Below are 21,698 nucleotides of genomic sequence, written 5' to 3'. Positions count from 1 at the left end.
AGCCAAGAGTTAGCAGCGCACTCCCCAAAAGCCTCTGCTGGCAGTTCCTGGGAGGATGCAACCAGCTGCCCCTGGCTGGCTCCCTCCCGCTGGTCTGGTCAGGCAATGCAAAGCCAAACCCACTTCTGCCCCCTGGGTTCCTGGCCTCCAGGGCGCGCTTAGGATCGGGCGGGCGGGCGGGCCCCCTTCGGCTTCCATCTGCCCTCTGCCCACCCGCGGAGCCTGCCTCAGCCCTGGCTCTAGGAGGCTGGCCAGCCGGCACTGCCAACTGGCCCCAGGTGCTAGCTAGAGGCAGCGGCAGGCCTCGGGAGCACACCTGCGGGCACCCCCAGGCCGCACATTCTCTGAGGGAAGCAGGAGCCCCAGGCAGCATCTCCCTCTGGCTCCCCAGCTCGCTGGCTCGCGCATGTGCTGTCCAGGACTCCCCACACAAAAGGCTTGCAAGTGGAGGGGCTGTTCCCGAGGGTGGGGGGGCGGCTGCTGCTGGGACACACCTACTCCTGACGCCCACTGGGGCAGTCCACGACAGATGAGCTCGGTGCTGGGGTACGGGCTGTCCGGCCGTGGCCTCCTGAGCCCGAGCAGACAAGCGGGGACCCTCTCCGAGAGTGGGCAGGGCCAGAGTCTGGGCCCTCCTGCGTTCCTGGGCGCCTCCGAGCTGCCCCCCACCTCCCTTGGGTCCCCGGGTCATACTAACATACTCTGAGAACAGTCAGAGCCCACGGCAGCGTCCTCCTCTGGCACTCTGGCTGCCTGGCTCATGCCTGCGCAGACCAGGACTCCCTGCGCTAAGAGCTGGTAGGGCGGGGCTGCTCCTGGTGCTCCTGCAGGGACACACTTACTCCTGACGCCCACTGGGGTGGTCCACGCGAGATGAGCTCGGTGCTGGGGTACAGGCTGTCCCACCGTGGCCTCCTGAGAGCGAGCAGACAAGCGGGGACCCTCTCCGAGAGTGGGCAGGGCCAGAGTCTGGGCCCTGCTGCGCTCCTGGGCGCCTCCGAGCTGCCCCCCACCTCCCTTGGGTCCCGGGTCATACAAACATTCTCTGAGGACAGTCAGAGCCCACGGCAGGGTCCTCCTCTGGCTCCCTGGCTCATGCCTGCGCAGACCAGGACTCCATGCCCTAAGAGCTGGTAGGGCGGGGCTGTTCCTGGGGGCTCCTGCTGGGACACACCTACTCCATGCACACTGGGGCGGTCCCCGCCAGATGAGCTCTGTGCTGGGGTACGGGCTGTCCCCCCGTGGCCTCCTGAGCCCAAGCGGACATGCGTGGGCCCTCTCCGAGTGCCGGCAGGGCCAGAGTCTGGGCCCTCCTGCGTTCCTGGGCGCCTCCGTGGTGCCCCCCACCTCCCTTAGGTCCCTGGGTCATACAAACATTCTCTGAGGACAGTCAGAGCCCACGGCAGCGTCCTCCTCTGGCTCTCTGGCTGCCTGGCTCATGCCTGCACAGACCAGGACTCCCTGCACTAAGAGCTGGTAGGGCGGGGCTGTTCCTGGGGGCTCCTGCTGGGACACACCTACTCCTGATGCACACTGGGTGGTCCACGCCAAATGAGCTCCGTGCTGGGGTACTGGCTGTCACACCGTGGACTCCTGAGCCCTAGAGGACATGCGTGGGCCCTCTCCGAGTGCCGGCAGGGCCAGAGTCTGGGCCCTCCTGCATTCCTGGGCGCCTCCGAGGTGCCCCCCACCTCCCTTGGGCCGGGATGAGGCACGGCCCCAGGAACCCTGTGCCACCTGGCTGGCGCGTGGAGGCCCCGCCCACGGGCAGGGCAGCAAGCTCCATAGCCCCCGCGGCCGCTGCGCCCGACCCTGCAGCCTGCCTGGACGGCTGGAGGCACAGAGAGGGCAGGTCTCTCCCCGGCCAAGCCAAGAGTTGGCAGCGCGCTCCCCAAAAGCCTCCTCTGGCAGTTCCCGGGAGGATGCAACCGGCTGCCCCTGGCTGGCTCCCTCCCGCTGGTCTGGTCAGGCAATGCAAAGCCAAACCCACTTCTGCCCCCTGGGTTCCTGGCCTCCAGGGCGCACTTGGAACAGAGCAGGCGGGCCCCCTTCGGCTTCCCTCTGCCCTCCGTCCGCCCGCGGAGCCTGCCGCAGCCCTTGCTCTAGGAGGCTGGCCAGCTGGCACTGCCAACTGGCCCCAGGTGCTAGCTAGAGGCAGCGGCAGGCCTCGGGAGCACACCTGCGGGCGCCCCCAGGCCGCACAAACATTCTCTGAGGGAAGCAGGAGCCCCAGGCAGCATCTCCCTCTGGCTCCCCTGCTCGCTGGCTCGCGTATGTGCCGTCCAGGACTCCCCACACGAAAGGCTTGTATACGGAGGGGCTGTTCCCGGTGGGGGGGGCGGCTGCTGCTGGGACACACCTACTCCTGGCGCCCACTGTGGCGGTTCACGCGAGATAAGCTCGGTGCTGGGGTACGGGCTGTCCCACCGTGGCCTCCTGAGCCCGAGTGGACACGCGTGGGCCCTCTCCGAGTGCCGGCAGGGCCAGAGTCTGGGCCCTCCTGCGTTCCTGGGCACCTCCGAGGTGCCCCCCACCTCCCTTGGGTCCTCGGGTCATACAAACATTCTCTGAGGACAGTCAGAGCCCACGGCAGCGTCCTCCTCTGGCTCTCTGGCTCCCTAGCTCATGCCTGCGCAGACCAGAACTCCATGCCCTAAGAGCTGGTAGGGCAGGGCTGTTCCTGGGGACTCCTGCTGGGACACACCTACTCCTGGAACCCACTGAGGTGGACCACGGGAGTTGAGCTCGGTGCTGGGGTCCTGGCTGTTCTGCCTTGGCCTCCTGAGCCTGAGTGGACACGCGTGGGCCCTCTCCGAGTGCCGGCAGGGCCAGAGTCTGGGCCCTCCTGCGTTCCTGGGCACCTCCGAGGTGCCCCCCACCTCCCTTGGGTCCTCGGGTCATACAAACATTCTCTGAGGACAGTCAGAGCCCACGGCAGCGTCCTCCTCTGGCTCTCTGGCTCCCTGGCTCATGCCTGCGCAGACCAGGACTCCATGCCCTAAGAGCTGGTAGGGCAGGGCTGTTCCTGGGGACTCCTGCTGGGACACACCTACTCCTGGAACCCACTGAGGTGGACCACGGGAGTTGAGCTCGGTGCTGGGGTCCTGGCTGTTCCGCCTTGGCCTCCTGAGCCTGAGTGGACACGCGTGGGCCCTCTCCGAGTGCCGGCAGGGCCAGAGTCTGGGCCCTCCTGCGTTCCTGGGCACCTCCGAGGTGCCCCCCACCTCCCTTGGGTCCTCGGGTCATACAAACATTCTCTGAGGACAGTCAGAGCCCACGGCAGCGTCCTCCTCTGGCTCTCTGGCTGCCTGGCTCATGCCTGCGCAGACCAGGACTCCCTGCGCTAAGAGCTGGTAGGGCGGGGCTGTTCCTGGGGGCTCCTGCTGGGACACACCTACTTCTGGCACCCACTGAGGTGGTCCACGCCAGATGAGCTCGGTGCTGGGGTACGGGCTGTCCCCCCGTGGCCTCCTGAGCCCGAAGGACACGCTGGGGCCTTCTCCGAGTGCCGGCAGGGCCAGAGTCTGGGCCCTCCTGCGTTCCTGGGCACCTCCGAGGTGCCCCCCACCTCCCTTGGGCCGGGACGAGGCGCCACCCCAGGAACCCTGTGCCACCTGGCTGGCGTGTGGACGCCCCGCCCACGGGCGGGGCAGCAAGCTCCATAGCCCCAAGGCCGCTGCGCCCGACCCTGCAGCCTGCCTGGACGGCTGGAGGCACAGAGATGGCAGGTCTCTCCCCGGCCAAGCCAAGAATTGGCAGCGCACTCCCCAAAAGCCTCTGCTGGCAGTTCTTGGGAGGATGCAACCGGCTGCCCCTGGCTGGCTCCCTCCCGCTGGTCTGGTCGGGCAATGCAAAGCCAAACCCACTTCTGCCCCCTGGGTTCCTGGCCTCCAGGGCGCGCTTAGGAGCAGAGCGGGCGGGCCCCCTTCAGCTTCCCTCTGCCCTCCGCCCGCCCGCGGAGCCTGCCGCAGCACTGGCTCTAGGAGGCTGGCCAGCCGGCACTGCCAACTGGCCCCAGGTGCTAGCTAGAGGCAGCGGCAGGCCTCGGGAGCACACCTGCGGGCGCCCCCAGGCCGCACAAACATTCTCTGAGGGAAGCAGGAGCCCCAGGCAGCATCTCCCTCTGGCTCCCCGGCTCGCTGGCTCGCGCATGCGCCGTCCAGGACTTCCCACACGAAAGGCTTGTACACGGAGCGGCCGTTCTCGAGGGTGGGGGGGCGGCTGCTGCTGGGACACACCTACTCCTGGCGCCCACTGTGGTGGTCCACGCGAGATGAGCTCGGTGCTGGGGTACGGGCTGTCCCTCCGTTTCCTCCTGAGCCCGAGCAGACACGTGGGGGCCCTCTTAGAGTGCTGGTAGGGCCAGAGTCTGGGCCCTCCTGCATTCCTTGGTGCCTCCGAGGTGCCCCCCACCTCCCTTGGGTCCCCGGGTCATACAAACATTCTCTGAGGATAGTCAGAGCCCACGGCAGCGTCCTCCTCTGGCTCTCTGGCTCCCTGGCTCATGCCTGCGCAGACCAGGACTCCATGCCCTAAGAGCTGGTAGGGCAGGGCTGTTCCTGGGGACTCCTGCTGGGACACACCTACTCCTGGAACCCACTGAGGTGGACCACGGGAGTTGAGCTCGGTGCTGGGGTCCTGGCTGTTCCGCCTTGGCCTCCTGAGCCCGAGTGGACACGCGTGGGCCCTCTCCGAGTGCCGGCAGGGCCAGAGTCTGGGCCCTCCTGCGTTCCTGGGCGCCTCCGAGGTGCCCCCCACCTCCCTTGGGTCCCCGGGTCATACAAACATTCTCTGAGGACAGTCAGAGCCCACGGCAGCGTCCTCCTCTGGCTCTCTGGCTGCCTGGCTCATGCCTGCGCAGACCAGGACTCCCTGTGCTAAGAGCTGGTAGGGCGGGGCTGTTTCTGGGAGCTCCTGCTGGGACACACCTACTGCTGATGCGCACTGGGTGGTCCACGCCAGATGAGCTCGGTGCTGGGGTCCTAGCTGTCCCACCGTGGCCTCCTGAGCCCGAGCGGATACGCAGGGGCCCTCTCCGAGTGCCGGCAGGGCCGGAGTCTGGGCCCTCCTGCATTCCTGGGCGCCTCCGAGGTGCCCACCACCTCCCTTGGGCCGGGATGAGGCGCGGCCCCAGGAACCCTGTGCCACCTGGCTGGCGCGTGGAGGCCCCACCCACGGGCAGGGCAGCAAGCTCCATCGCCCCCACGGCCGCTGCGCCCGACCCTGCAGCCTGCCTGGACGGCTGGAGGCACAGAGATGGCAGGTCTTTCCCCCGGCCAATCCAAGAGTTGGCTGCGTGCTCCCCGGAAGCCTCTGCTGGCAGTTCCCGGGAGGATGCAACTGGCTGCCCCTGGCTGGCTCCCTCCCGCTGGTCTGGTCGGGCAATGCAAAGCCAAACCCACTTCTGCCCCCTGGGTTCCTGGCCTCCAGGGCGCGCTTAGGATGGGGCGGGCGGGCGGGCCCCCTTCGGCTTCAGTCTGCCCTCTGCCCGCCCGCGGAGTCTGCCGCAGCCCTGGCTCTAGCAGGCTGGCCAGCCGGCACTGCCAATTGGCCCCAGGTGCTAGCTAGAGGCAGCGGCAGGCCTCGGGAGCACACCTGCGGGCGCCCCCAGGCTGCACAAACATTCTCTGAGGGAAGTAGGAGCCCCAGGCAGCATCACCCTCTGGCTCGCGGGCTCGCTCATGCGCTGTCCAGGACTCCCCACACAAAAGGCTTGTATACAGAGCCCAGACTCTGGCCCTGCCGGCACTCTGAGAGGGCCCACGCATGTCCGCTGGGGCTCAGGAGGCCACGGTGGGACAGCCCATACCCCAGCACCGAGCTCATCTCGCGTGGACTGCCCCAGTTAGCGTCAGGAGTAGGTGTGTCCCAGCACCAGCCGCCCCTCCGGGGAATGGCCCCTCTGTGTACTAGCCTTTCGTGTGGGGAGTCCTGGATGGCGCATGCGCGAGCCTGCGAGCCAGAGGGAGATGCTGCCTGGGGCTCCTGCTTCCCACAAAGAATGTTTGGGTGACCTGAGGGTGCCTGCAAGTGTGCTCCTGAGGCCTGCCGTTGCCTCTAGCTAGCACCTGGGGCCAGTTGGCAGTGCCGGCTGGCCAGCCTCCTAGAGCCAGGACTGCAGCAGGCTCCGCAGGCGGGCGGGTAGGCGAAGGGTAGACAGAAGCCGCAGGAGGCCTGCCCGCTCCACTCATAAGTTCGCCCTGGAGGCCAGGTAACCCAGGGGGCAGAAGTGGGTTTGGGTTTGCATTGTCTGACCAGACCAGCGGGAGGGAGCCAGCCAGGGGCAGCCAGTTGCATCCTCCCGGGAACTGCCAGAGGAGGCTTTTGGGGAGCGCGCTGCCAACTCTTGGCTTGGCCGGGGCAGACCTGCCTTCTCTGTGCCTCCAGCCGTCCAGCAGGCTGCAGGGTCGGGCGCAGCGGCCTTGGGGCTATGGAGCTTGCTGCCCTGCCCATGGGCGGGGCCTCCACGCGCCAGCCAGGTGGCACAGGGTTCCTGGGGCTGTGCCTCCTCCCGGCCCAAGGGAGGTGGGGGGAACCTCGGAGGCGCCCAGGAACGCAGGAGGGCCCAGACTCTGGCCCTGCCGGCACTCTGAGAGGGCCCACGCGTGTCTGCTCGGGCTAGGAGGCCACGTTGGGACAGCCCGTACCCCAGCAACGAGCTCATCTGGCGTGGACCACCCCAGTTGGCGTCAGTAGGTGTGTCCCAGCAGCAGCCGCCCCCCGGGGAATGGCCCCTCTGTATACAAGCCTTTCGTGTGGGGAGTCCTTGACGGCCCATGCGCGAGCCTGTGAGCCAGAGGGAGATGCTGCCTGGGGCTCCTGCTTCCTCAGAGAATGTTTGTGCGGCCTGGAGGTGCCCGCAGGTGTGCTCCCGAGACCTGCCGTTGCCTCTAGCTAGCACCTGGGGCCAGTTGGCAGTGCCGGCTGGCCAGCCTCCTAGAGCCAGGGCTGCGGAAAGCTCTACGGGTGGGCAGGCAGGGGGGCAGGTGGGCGGGCGGGCAGGTGAATGGCAGACGGAAGCCTAAGGGGGCCCGCCCACTCCACTCCTAAGTGCACCCAAGAGGCCAGGAAACCCAGGGGGAAGAAGTGGGTTTGGCTTTGCATTGCCCGACCAGCGGGAGGGAGCCAGCCAGGGGCAGCCAGTTGCATCCTCCCGGGAACTGCCAGCAGAGGCTTTTGCGGAGCACGCTGCCAACTCTTGGCTTGGCCGGGGCAGACCTGCCATCTCTGTGCCTCCAGCCGTCCAGCAGGCTGCAGAGTCGGGCGCAGCGGCCTTGGGGCTATGGAGCTTGCTGCCCTGCCCGTAGGCGGGGCCTCCACGTGCCAGCCAGGTGGCACAGGGTTCCTGGGGCCGCGCCTCGTCCCGGCCCAAGGGAGGTGGGAGGCACCTCAGAGGCGCCCAGGAACGCAGGAGGGCCCAGACTCTGGCCCTGCCGGCACTCGGAGAGGGCCCACGCGTGTGCGCTCGAGCTCAGGAGGCCACGGGGGGACAGCCCGTACCCCAGCACCGAGCTCATCTCGCGTGGACCGCCCCAGTTGGCATCAGGAGTAGGTGTGTCCCAGCACCAGCCGTCCCCCTGGGAATGGCGCCTCTGTATACAAGCGTTTCGTGTGGGGAGTCCTGGACAGCGCATGTGCGAGCCCGCGAGCCAGAGGGAGATGCTGCCTGGGGCTCCTGCTTCCCTCAGAGAATGTTTGTGCAGCCTGGGGGCGCCCGCAGGTGTGCTCTCAAGGCCTGCCGCTGCCTCTAGCTAGCACCTGGGGCCAGTTGGCAGTGCCGGCTGGCCAGCCTCCTAGGGCCAAGGCTGTGGCAGGCAGGCTCCGGAGCCGGGCGGGCGAAGGGCAGAAGGAAGCTGAAGGGGGCCCGCCCGACTGCTCCTCAGTGTGCCCTGGAGGCCAGGACCCCAGGGGGCAGAAGTGGGTCTGGCTTTGCATTGCCTGACCAGCGGGAGGGAGCCAGCCAGGGGCAGCCAGTTGCATCCTCCCGGGAACTGCCAGAGGAGGCTTTTGCGGAGCGCGCTGCCAACTCTTGGCTTGGCAGGGGCAGACCTGCCTTCTCTGTGCCTCCAGCCGTTCAGCAGGCTGCAGGATCAGGCGCAGTGGCTTTGGGGCTATGGAGCTTGCTGCCCTGCCCATGGGCGGGGCCTCCACGTGCCAGCCAGGTGGCACAGGGTTTTTTGTGTTTTGTTTCAGTAGCCTTTAAAGTTCTTTCGTTTTAAAACGTTAATTTCATAAATACAAATTTTGAAAGTACAACTTTTGGATTATAGTGGTTTTTCCCCACATAACCACCCTCCCACCTGCAAACCATCCCATCTCCTACTCCCTCTCCCATCCCATTCTTCATTAAGATTAATTTTTAATTATCATTATATACAGAAGATCAACTTAGTATATATTAAGTAAAGATTGCAACAGATTGCACCCACACAGGCACACAAAGAATAAACTACTGTTTGAATACTAGTATTAGCATTAATTTGCATGGTACAATGCATTAAGGACAGAGATCCTACATGGGGAGTAATTGCACAGTGACTCCCATTGTTGATTTAACAATTGACAACATTATTTATGATGTCAGTAATCACCAGAGTTTCTTGTCATGAGCTGCAAAGGCTGTGGAAGCCTCTTGAGTTCATAAACTCAGACCTTATTTAGACAAGGCCATAATCAAAGTGGAAGTTCTCTCCTCCATTCAGGGAAAGGTACTTCTTTCTTTGATGGCCCAGTTCAATTTTGGTAGGTTTTATATATGTCCAGAAATCTATCCATTTCTGCAAGATTTCCCAGTTTGTTGGCATACAACTCTTTGTAGTAATTTCGGATTACACTTTATTACTGTGGTGGCTATTGTTACATTGTCTTTTAAAGCTCTAATTTTATTGATTTGGGTCTTCTCTATCCTCTTTTTGGTTAATTGGGCCAATGGTATGTCAATTTTGTTTATTTTTTTAAAAAAATCAGCACTGCCAGTGCCTCAGCTCACTAGGCTAATCCTCTGCCTGTGGTGCTGGCACCCTGGGTTCTAGTCCCAGTTGGGGTGCTGGAGTCTGTCCCTGTTGCTCCTCTTCCAGTGAAGCTCTCTGCTGTGGCCCAGGAATGCAGTGGAGGATTTCACCCTTGGGCCCTGCACCCTCATGGGAGACCAGGAGGAAGCACCTGGCTCCTGGCTTCAGATTGGCACAGAGCACTGGCCATAGCAGCCACTTGGGGGGTGAACCAACAGAAAAAGGAAGACCTGAGCCGGCGCCGTGGCTCAATAGGCTAATCCTCCACCTTGCGGCGCCGGCACACCGGGTTCTAGTCCCGGTTGGGGCGCCGGATTCTGTCCCGGTTGCCCCTCTTCCAGGCCAGCTCTCTGCTATGGCCAGGGAGTGCAGTGGAGGATGGCCCAGGTGCTTGGGCCCTGCACCCCATGGGAGACCAGGAAAAGCACCTGGCTCCTGGCTCCTGCCAGGATCAGCACGGTGTGCCGGCTGCAGCGGCGGCCATTGGAGGGTGAACCAACGGCAAAGGAAGACCTTTCTCTCTCTGTCTCTCTCTCTCACTGTCCACTCTGCCTGTCCAAAAAAAAAAAAAAAAAAAAAGAAAAAGGAAGACCTTTCTCTCTGTCTCTCTCTCTCTCACTGTCCAACTCTTCCTGTCCAAAAAAAAAGGCACTTCATTTTGTTGATCTTTTGTAATGTTTTTATTTTTGGATTCAATTTTGTTGATTTCTTCTCTAATTTTAATTATTTCTCTTCTACTAGCTTTGGGTTTGGTTTGCTCTAGTTTTCCTATATCCTAAGATGCATTGATAGACTATTTATTTGGTGCCTTTACAATTTCTTGATGTACCTATTGCTATAAACTTTCCTCTTACACTGCTTTTGCTGTATCTCATAGTTTTGATATGCTGTGTTGTTATCTTTATTTGCTTTCAGAAAGTTTTTGATTTCTCTTTTGATTTCTTCTATGACCCACGGTGCATTCAGGATCATGTTGTTCATCTCCAGGTGTTTCCATATGCTCTAAGGATTCCTGAGTTGCTGATTTCCATCTTCATCCCATTGTGGTCTGAGAAGAAGATGCACAGCAAGATTTCAATTATTTTGAATTTGCTGAGACTTGCTTTATGGCCTAGTATGTGGTCAATCCTAGAATAGGTTCCATGTACTGCTAAGAATGTGAATTCTTCAAGTGTAGGATGAAAAGTTCTGTAGATATCTGTTAGATCCATTTGGTCTATAATGTCAATTAAATCTGCTGTCTCCTTGTTGATTTTCTGTCTGGTTGGTCTGTCCATTGCTGAAAGTGGAGTATTGAAGTCCCCCAGTACTATTGTCTTAGAGTCTAAGTCTCCCTTTAAGCCCCTTAACGTATCTTTTAAATAGCCCAGTGCCCTGTAATTAGGTGCATATATGTTTATAATAGTTACATCCTCCTGTTGAATTGATCCCTTAATCATTCTATAGTGCCCCTCTTTGTCTCTTTTACAGTTTTTTGTTAAATTCTATTTTGTCTGATATTATGATGGCTACGCAAACTCTCTTTTGCTTTTGTTGGCATGGAATATCTTTTTCCAACCTTTCACTTTCAGTCTTCATGCACCTTTGTTGGAAAGATGTGTTTCTTGTAATCAGCAAATAAATGGGTTTTGTTTTTTAATCCATTCATCCACTCTATGTCTTTTAAGTGGAGAGTTGAGGCCCATTGCATTTATTTTTTTTTATCTTTTATTTAATGAATATAAATTTCCAAAGTACGACTCATGGGTTACAATGGCTTCCCCCCCCCCATACCGTCCCTCCCACCCACAACCCTCCCCTTTCCCACTCCCTCTCCCCTTCCATTCACATCAAGATTCATTTTTGATTATCTTAATATACAGAAGATCAGCTTAGTATACCTTAAGTAAGGATTTCAACAGTTTGCTCCCACACAGAAACATAAAGTGAAAAATAATAGATGATTTTTTTTAAATGATGATGAAATCAGATCAGACCTATTGTCATGTTTAATCCCAGTGAGAGTCAAGTTGGGAATTGATAATTTCTTTTTTTTTTTTTACAGAAGATCAGTTTAGTGTACATTAAGTAAAGATTTCAACAGTTTGCACCCCCATAGAAACACAAAGTGAAATATACTGTTTGAGTACTCGTTATAGCATTAAATCACAATATACATCACATTAAGGACAGAGATCCTACATGAGGAGTAAGTGCACAGTGACTCCTGTTGTTGACTCTACAAATTGACACTCCTGTTTATGGCATCAGTAATCTCCCCATGCACCAGTTATGAGTTTCCAAGGCTATGGAAGCCCCTTGAGTTCTCCGACTCTTATCTTGTTTAGACACGGTCATAGTCAAAGTGGAGGTTCTCTCCTCCCTTCAGAGAAAGGCACCTCCCTCTTTGAAGACCTGTTCTTTCCACTGGGATCTCACTCACAGAGATCTTTTTGCCAGAGTGTCTTGGCTTTCCATGCCTGAAATACTCTCATGGGCTTTTCAGCCAGATCCGAGTGCCTTTAGGGCTGATTCTGAGGCCAGAGTGCTATTTAGGACATCCGCCATTCTATGAGTCTGCTGAGTGTCTCACTTCCCATGTTGGATCACTCTCCCCTTTATTTATTCTATCGGTTGGTGTTAGCAGATACTAGACTTGTTTATGTGCTCCCTTTGACTCTTAGTCCTTTCATTATGATCAATTGTGAACTGAAATTGATCACTTGGAATAGTGAGATGGCATTGGCACATGCCACCTTGATGGGATTGAATTGGAATCCCCTGGTATGTTTCCAACTCTACCAATTGGGGCAAGTCAGCCCGAGCATGCCACAAATTATACATCTCTTTCCTCTCTTATTCCCACTCTTATGTTTAACAGGGATCACATTTCAGTTAATTTTCAACACTTAAGAATAACTGTGTAATAATTACAGAATTAAACCAGTCATATTAAGTAGAACAGACAAAAAAAATACTATGAGGGATAATGTATTAAGTTGTTCATTAGCAGTCAGGGCTATGCTGATCAAGTCACCATTTTTCAATATGTCCATTTCACTTCAGGAGGTTTCCTTTTTGGTGTTCAGTCAGTTGTCACCGATCAGGGAGAACATATGGTATTTGTCCCTTTTGGACTGGCTTACTTCATTCAGCATGATGTGTTCCAGATTCCTCCATTTTGTTGCAAATGACTGGATTTCGTTGTTTCTTACTGCGGTATAGTATTCTAAAGAATACATATCCCATAATTTCTTTATCCAGTCTACCATTGATGGGCATTTAGGTTGGTTCCAGCTCTTGGCTATTGTGAATTGTGCTGCAATAAACATTAGGGTGCAGACCGCTTTTTTGTTTGCCAATTTAAATTCCTTTGGGTAAATTCCAAGGAGTGGGATGGCTGGGTCGAACGGTAGGGTTATCTTCAGGTTTCTGAGGAATCTCCAGACTGACTTCCATAGTGGCTTGACCAGTTTGCATTCCCACCAACAGTGGGTTAGTGTCCCTTTTTCCCCACATCCTCGCCAGCATCTGTTGTTGGTAGATTTCTGTATGTGAGCCATTCTAACTGGGGTGAGGTGAAACCTCATTGTGGTTTTGATTTGCATTTCCCTGATTGCTAGTGACCTTGAACATTTTTTCATGTGCCTGTTGGCCATTTGGATTTCCTCTTTTGAAAAATGTCTATTGAAGTCCTTGGCCCATCTCTTAAGTGGGTTGTTGGTTTTGTTTTTGTGGAGTTTCTTGATCTCTTTGTAGATTCTGGTTATTAACCCTTTATCTGTTGCATAGTTTGCAAATATTTTTTCCCATTCTGTCGGTTGTCTCTTCACTCTCCTGACTGTTTCTTTTGCAGTACAGAAACTTCTCAATTTGATGCAATCCCAATAGTTGATTTTGGCTTTGACTGCCTGTGCCTCCCGGGTCTTTTCCAGAAATTCTTTGCCTGTGCCAATATCTTGAAGGGTTTCTCCAATGTTCTCTAATAACTTAATGGTGTCAGGACGTAGATTTAGGTCTTTAATCCACGTTGAGTGGATTTTTGTGTAAGGTGTAAGGTAGGGGTCTTGCTTCATGCTTCTGCACGTGGAAATCCAGTTTTCCCAGCACCATTTATTGAATAGACTGTCCTTGCTCCAGGAATTAGTTTTAGATCCTTGATCAAATATAAGTTGGCTGTAGATGTTTGGATTGATTTCTGGTGTTTCAATTCTGTTCCATTGGTCTATCCATCTGTTTCTGTACCAGTACCATGCTGTTTTGATTACAACTGCCCTGTAGTATGTCCTGAAGTCTGGTATTGTGATGCCTCCGGCTTTGGTTTTGTTGTACAAGATTGCTTTAGCTATTCGAGGTCTCTTGTGCCTCCATATGAATTTCAGCATCATTTTTTCTAGATCTGCGAAGAATGTCTTTGGTATCTTGATTGGGATTGCATTGAATCTATAAATTGCTTTTGGGAGAATGGACATTTTGATTATGTTGATTCTTCCAATCCATGAGCATGGAAGATTTTTCCATTTTTTGGTATCCTCTTCTATTTCTTTCTTTAAGGTTTTGTAATTTTCATCGTAGAGATCTTTAACGTCCTTGGTTAAGTTTATTCCAAGGTATTTGATTGTTTTTGTAGCTATTGTGAATGGGATTGATCTTAGCAGCTCTTTCTCAGTCATGGCATTGCTTGTGTATACAAAGGCTGTTGATTTTTGTGCATTGATTTTATATCCTGCCACTTTGCCAAACTCCTCTATGAGTTCCAATAGTCTCTTAGTAGAGTTCTTTGGATCCTCTAAGTACAGAATCATATCGTCTGCAAAGAGGGATAGTTTGACTTCTTCCTTCTTGATTTGTATTCCTTTGATTTCTTTTTCTTGTCTGATGGCTCTGGCTAAAACTTCCAGAACTATGTTAAATAGCAGTGGTGAGAGTGGGCAACCCTGCCTGGTGCCAGATTTCAGTGGAAATGCTTCCAACTTTTCCCCATCAATAGGATGCTGGCTGTGGGTTTTTTATAAATTGCTTTGATTATATTGAGGAATGTTCCTTCTATACCCAATTTGCTTAGAGTTTTCATCATGAAAGGGTGTTGAATTTTATCAAATGCTTTCTCTGCATCAATTGAGATAACCATATGGTTTTTCTTCTGCAGTCTGTTAATGTGGTGAATCACATTGATTGATTTGCGCACATTAAACCATCCCTGCATACCAGGGATAAATCCCACTTGGTCTGGGTGGATGATTTTCCTGATGCGTTGTTGTATTCTATTGGCCAGAATTTTATTGAGGATTTTTGCATCTATGTTCATCAGGGATATTGGTCTGTAATTTTCTTTCAGTGCTGCATCTTTCTCTGGCTTAGGGATTAAGGTGATGCTGGCTTCATAGAAAGAATTTGGGAGGATTCCCTCTTTTTTGATTGTTCTGAATAGTTTGAGAAGAAATGGGATTAGTTCTTCTTTAAATGTCTGGTAGAATTCAGCAGTGAATCCATCTGGTCCTGGGCTTTTCTTTGTTGGGAGGGCCTTTATTACTGTTTCAATTTCTGTTTCAGTTATGGGTCTATTTAGGTTTTCGATGTCTTCATGGTTCAATTTTGGTAGATTGCATGTGTCCAGGAATCTATCCATTTCTGATAGGTTTTCCTGTTTGCTGGCATACAGGTCCTTGTAGTAATTTCTGATGATTCTTTTTATTTCTGTGGTGTCTGTTGTTACGTTTCCTTTTTCATCTCTGATTTTATTGATTTGGGTCTTTTCTCTTCTTTTTTTAGTTAGTTGGGCCAATGGGGTGTCAATTTTGTTTATTTTTTCAAAAAACCAGCTTCTCGCTTGGCTGATTTTTTGTAATGTTTTTTTGGATTCAATCCTGTTAATTTCTTCTCTGGTTTTAATTATTTCTCTTCTCCTACTAGATTTGGGTTTGGTTTGCTGCAGTTTTTCTAGGTCCTTGAGGTGCGCTGAAAGCTCATTTATTTGGTACCTTTCCAATTTCTTGGTATAGGCCCCTATTGCTATAAATTTGCCTCTCAGTACTGCTTTTGCTGTATCCCATAAGTTTTGATATGTTGTGTTGTTGTCTTCATTTACTTCCAGAAAGTTTTTGATTTCTCTTTTGATTTCTTGAATGACCCAGTGTTCATTCAGGAGCATGTTGTTCAGTCTCCATGTGTTTGCATACTTTCTGGGGTTTCCTGAGTTGCTAATTTCCAGCTTCATCCCGCTGTGGTCTGAGAAGCTGCATGGTATGATTCTAATTCTTTTAAATTTGCTGAGACTTGCTTTATGGCCTAGTATGTGATCAATCCTAGAGAAGGTTCCATGCGCTGCTGAGAGGAATGTGAAGTCTGTAGATGTAGGGTTGAAAGTTCTGTAGATATCTGTTAGATCCATTTGGGCAATAGTGTCAATTAAATCTGCTGTTTCCTTGTTGATCTTCTGTCCGGATGATCTGTCTATTTCTGAGAGTGGAGTATTGAAGTCCCCCAGTACTATTGTATTGGAATCTAAATCTCCCTTTAAGTCCCTTAACATCTCTTTTAAATAGACCGGTGCCCTGTAATTAGGTGCATATACATTTATAATAGTTACATCTTCCTGTTGAATTGAACCCTTACTCATTATATAGTGTCCCTCTTTGTCTCTCTTAACAGTTTTTGTATTAAAGTTTATTTTGTCTGATATTAATATGGCTACACCTGCCTTTTTTTTGGTTTCTGTTGGCATGGAATATCTTTTTCCAACCTTTCACTTTCAGTCTGCATGCCTCTTTGTTAGAGAGATGTGTTTCTTGTAGGCAACAAATAGTTGGGTTGTGTTCTGTGAGCCAGTCAGCCAAACGGTGTCTTTTAACTGAAGAATTCAGACCATTAATGTTCAATGTGACTATTGATACGTAGTGACTTTGCCCTGCCATTTTCCCGGAAATATTTTCTAGTATATGCTTTGAGCTTCCCATGCTCTTTTACTGGTAGGTGTTGTTCCTTTCCCTTCTTTCATATTGATGGCCGTGTTTCTGTGTTTCTGAGTGTAGCACATCTTTAAGTATCTTTTGCAGGGCCGGACGAGTGGCCACAAAGTCTTTCAATTTCTGTTTGCTATGAAAGGTCTTTATTTCACCTTCATTCACAAATGAGAGCTTGGCAGGATATAATATTCTGGGCTGGCAATTTTTCTCTCTTAGCACCTGTGCTATGTCTCGCCATTCCCTCCTAGCTTGTAGGGTTTCTGATGAGAAGTCAGCTGTGAGTCTGATTGGAGATCCTCTGAGAGTAATCTGACGTTTCTCTCTTGCACATTTTAGGATCTTTTCTTTATGTTTCACTGTGGTAAGTTTAATTACCACGTGTCGTGGTGAGGATCTCTTTTGGTCATGTTTATTGGGGGTTCTATGAGCTTCCTGTACTAGGATATCTCTGTCCTTCTCCAAACCTGGAAAGTTCTCTGCTAGTATCTCACTAAAAAGGCCTTCCAATCCTTTCTCTCTCTCCATGCCTTCAGGAACTCCTAGAACTCGAATGTTGGTTTTTTTAATAGTATCCTGTAGATTCCCAACAATATTTTTTAGGTTTCTAATTTCCTCTTCTTTTCTTTGGTTTGACTGTATGTTTTCCTGTGCTCTATCTTCTAAGTCCGATATTCTCTCTTCTGCTTCACCCATTCTGTTTTTAAGGCTTTCTAATGTGTTTGTCATTTGATCTATTGAGCTCCTCATTTCATTTTGATTTCTCTTCACTATTGCACTTTCCTGTTCTACTAGTTTCTGAGTTTCATTTTGACTCTTCCTTAAAATTTCATTTTCACGAGAGAGATTTTCAATCTTGTCCATTAAGGATTTCTGTAGTTTAAGGATTTGCTTTTGAAAACTTCTAAATGTTCTTATCATAAATTTTTTGAAATCCGTATCTTGCATTTCTTCTATCTCATCATCTTCATACTCTTGGCTTGAGGTGTTTTGCTTATTTGGAGGCATCATAGTGTCATCATTGATCTTGCTCCCTCTGTTTCTGTGTTTGTTACTCGGCATAGTTAATTCTTCTTGCGTCACTGTGCGTTTTTTTTTTTTTTTTTTTATACTGTGTCCGTGTTAAGTGGACTGCCTGCTGTTGGAGGAGCCTTGGAGGCTTGAGATGGGTGCGGCCTGAGAGCTCTGCCTGGTTCTTCCTGGTTAAGGGTGTGCAAAGGTGACACCCTCAGGTTATGCGTGGTAAATCTCTCTCTTTTTATTTATTTATTTATTTTATTTATTCAGGGGGTAAGTAACACCACAGGGCAGGGCTGTGCAGAATTGATGGTATTTAGCTTCCAGTCTTTGGCTCCTCTGGACTCCCACTGGGTTGCCTAGGCTACTGAATTGTAGTGACTCAGTTCCTTAGCTCTCCCCCATTGATATGTAAATCCAGAGAGGAGGCCTGCTCTTTGTCTCTTGGGAATTCTTCAAGCCTTGCAGCCTTGTAACCTTTGCAAGGTTAGGGGGAAGAGAAACCCCAAAGCTTTTTTTTTTCCTTCTTTCCGGTAGTGAGTTTGCTGCACTTTCCGGCCCCCCTCTAGATTCTGACCCCCGTTTCCCCACCAATGTCTCGGGTTATTGAGCTCACCTCCCCTTCCAGCGCCGATGTGTGGACTCGGAGCCCTGAGTGACCCAAGTCTCCCCGCTGTTGTCTGTGTGGCGTGCACTCCCCTTGAAGCACTGGCGCGCAGACCCTGGGGCTTCTGCGGCTCGGTCCCGCGACTTGGCTTCCGTGCCGTGGGCGACCTTGTTCTCCCAGTAGGTCCTCCGATTCACGGCTGCTCCATCCAGAAGGGTTTCCCCTGCAATTTTTTTTTTGGTTCTATTTTCTGCGGCTACCGTAACTCCCCTTTTATTAAACTAAATTTTCCCGGACTATCGGTGCGCGCCCTCACTATTCCGCCATCTTGGCTCTGCCCCCATACTAATGTTAATCCAGTTCAGATATTTTAAATTGTTTATTCTAGAACAGGATAAATTGCCTTAATGTAACCTGAGGGGTTTTTTTTCCTTTTTTTAAAATTTTATATTTGTTCTACTTCACTGCTATGTCAGGAAGAGTGGAGCAAATGCATATCAAAATTTTTAAATTTATATTTCCTGGTATTTTATATTAGCTCTGGTGTCTAATTTACTCAGTTTAATTGAACATTAAGAATATCCTTTCCTTAGTTATATTAAAAAAGAGCAATATCCCTTATATCTTTTTAAACAAGAAAGACATAGTAAAGGACAAAGCATCCAGGATACATATTGGTGATATTTTCACTGTTCAATTGACTTTTATGGCATCCCTTGGATATATCCGGTCTTTTCTCTAAGCTGTTTATACTCATTAGGAATTTCTTTTTCTTTCAAAATCCAAAAAATAAGTGATTCAACAGACAAATTCCTGTATTGGCTGTGACTCAGGGTAAGTAGGAAGAAAATTGGAAGCTTTCAGGAAATTAAATTTACATGCTACATAGTTAAAATATTCTGAGTGTAGTAAAGCAGATAATTTCATAAGTGAATTGAGATTGTAAATAAATCCAGAATTTTGTGCACAATACATCAAGTTCTGTACTATTATGACCTTTTTTTGAAAACATTTAAATGTTTTTATTTTCTCCACAACATCAAAACAAACAACCCACTTAAGAGATGGGCCAAGGACCTCAGTAGACATTTTTCAAAAGAGGAAATCCAAATGACCAACAGGTACATGAAAAAATGTTCAAGGTCACTAGCAATCAGGGAAATGCAAATCAAAAGCACAATGAGGTTTCATCTCACCCCGGTTAGAATGGCTCACATGCAGAAATCTACCAACAATAGATGCTGGAGAGGATGTGGGGAAAAAGGGACACTAACCCACTGTTGGTGGGAATGCAAGCTGGTTAAGCCACTATGGAAGATAGACTGGAGATTCCTCAGAAACCTGAATATAACCCTACCATTCAACCCAGCCATCCCACTCCTTGGAATTTACCCAAAGGAAATGAGATTGGCAAACACAAAAGCTGTCTGCACATTAATGTTTATTGCAGCTCAATTCACAATAGTAAAGATCTGGAACCAACCCAAATGCCCATCAACAGTAGACTGGATAAAGAAATTATGGGACATGTACTCTATAGAATTCTAGACAGCAGTCAAAAACAATGAAACTCGGTCATTTGCAACAAGATGGAGGAATCTGGAAAACATCATGCTGAGTGAATTAAGCCAGTCCCAAAGGGACTAATATCATATGTTCTCCCTGATCGGTGACAACTAACTGAGCACCAAAAAGGAAACCTGTTAAAGTAAAATGAACAGTATGAGAAATGGTGACTTGATCAGCCCTTGCCCTGACTGTTGATGAACAACTTAATACATTATCTCTCTTAGTATTTTTTGTTTCTTCTACTTAATACTTTTGGTTGAATACTGTAATCAATACACAGTTATTCTCAAGTGTTGAAACTTAACTGAAAAGTGATCCCTGTTAAATATAAGAGTGGGAATAAGAGAGGGAAGAGATGTGCAATTTGGGACATGCTCAAGCTGACTTGCCCCAAACGATAGAGTTAGAAACATACCAGGAGATTCCAATTCAATCCCATCAAGGTGGCATGTACCAATGCCATCTCACTAGTCAAAGTGATCAATTTCAGTTCACAATTGATCATAATGAAAGGACTAAGAGCCAAAGGGATCACATAAACAAGACTAGTGTCTGCAAATACTAGCTGATAGAATAAAAAAGGGAGAGAATGATCCAACATGGGAAGCGAGATACACAGCAGACCCATAGAATGGCAGATGTCCTAAACAGCACTCTGGCCTCAGAATCAGCCCTTAAGGCATGTGGATCTGGCTGAAAAGCCCATGAGACTATTTCAGGCATGGAAAGCCATGACACTCTGGAAAAAAAAAAAACCTAAATGAAAGATCTCTGCGAGTGAGATCCCAGTGGAAAGAACGGGTCATAAAAGAAGGAGGTACCTTTCTCTGAAGGGAGGAGAGAACTTCCACTTTGACCATGGCCTTGTCTAAATATGATCAGAGTCGGTGAACTCAAAAGGCTTCCACAGCCTAGGCAACTCATGACAAGAGCCTAGGGTGATTACTGATGCCATAAACAAGAGTGTCAATTCATTAAGTCAACAACAGGAGTCACTGTGCACTTACTCCTCATGTAGGATCTCTGTCCTTAATGTGATGTATATTGTGATTTAATGCTATAACTAGTACTCAAATAGTATTTTTCACTTTGTGTTTCTATGTGGGTGCAAACTGTTGAAATCTTTACTTAATATATGCTAAACTGATTTTCTCTATATAAAGAGAATTGAAAATGAATCTTGATGTGAATGGAAGGGGAGAGGGAGCCGGAAAGGGGAGCATTGTGGGTGGGAGGGATGTTATGGGGGGGAGCCATTGTAATCCATAAGCTGTACTTTGGAAATTTATATTCATTAAATAAAAGTTAAAAAAAAACAAATGTTTTTATTTTCTTTGTGTCTGTGTGTCCAAATACATTCTCATAGCCCATTCAACATTAATACATTTTATAGAATTCATTAGTTTCTTTCAGTTTTAAGAAATTCTTTTTTAGTTTCATAGAAGATGGAATAACTACTTTGCTCTGTAATGAAAAGGAAACTCATTCATCAGTTGAAGTTAAAAATAATCAGAAATTGTTTGGTGGAATACCATCAATTATGTGTTTCAGTTGACATTGATTAACTTTCTATACTTTGTTTTGCTAAAAATTTCTGCATGTGTAAACCTATTTCTTCTTTATAACCCAAAATCCATTGGTGCAATAGAATGGAAAATGAGTTCTATACTGGTCACAATATGAGTTATTCTGACAATGGAATACTCAGCTTTCTTTTTCTAAATATTCAGATATTACAACTTTAGAAGTAAGTATATTTGTTTATGGTATAAATTCCTTTCCTACCATTTTGCATATCTTTATCTTCCTCTGTAATTACTCCTAATCAACTGCTATGATACTGGAATTTACAGCTGTGTATAATGCTGAACAACTGAAACTGTATTATTTACTGGATAGGGCAACTTTACAGGAAGTAGTATACATATACTAAAATTCTTGGAAAAGCATATATTTATATATAAAAGCATATATGTTAGTCATTTAAGAGTGAATTATGATCCTTAACCAGATGTAAAGAATCAATAAATGCTAATGATTTAAGAATCACAAATATTTAGGATTAGAAGGATCTTAGAAAGCTTTCAATACAGCCATGATTTTATGAAAAATATTAATTTTTAATATAGTGTAAAATATCTTATTAAGTATAAAGCCAGTTTTGAGATAAATGAGACCATTTTAGTGAACATAGAAGTTTGAGAATATACTTCTTGGCATTAATTTACAGCTTAATGCTCATTTCTTAGTTTATTTCTGTATTTCTTTTTTTTTACAAAATGTACTTTTTAAACTTTTATTTAGCAAATATAAATTTCCAAAACAGCTTATGGATTACAATGGTTCCCCCCACCATAACTTCCCTCCCACCCATCTGTATTTCATTTTCATACTAATAACAATACCTTGTACTTGGTGGGTAAATATGTGCTAGGCAATGTTCTAAAAAATATATAGAGATATATGGGTTATACAATTGTACTGTAGATAATAAAAGTTCTTTGCAAGAAATCAAGGAAATCTTTATGAATATAGTAATATAAGCAATAATAG

This window comes from Oryctolagus cuniculus, chromosome 15, assembly GCF_051225735.1.
Source record: "Oryctolagus cuniculus isolate XC-2025 breed Fujian yellow rabbit chromosome 15, ASM5122573v1, whole genome shotgun sequence".
NCBI classification, from domain to species: domain Eukaryota; kingdom Metazoa; phylum Chordata; class Mammalia; order Lagomorpha; family Leporidae; genus Oryctolagus; species Oryctolagus cuniculus.
The sequence above is the reverse complement of the archived record's forward strand: the minus strand, read 5'-3'. Positions refer to the sequence as shown.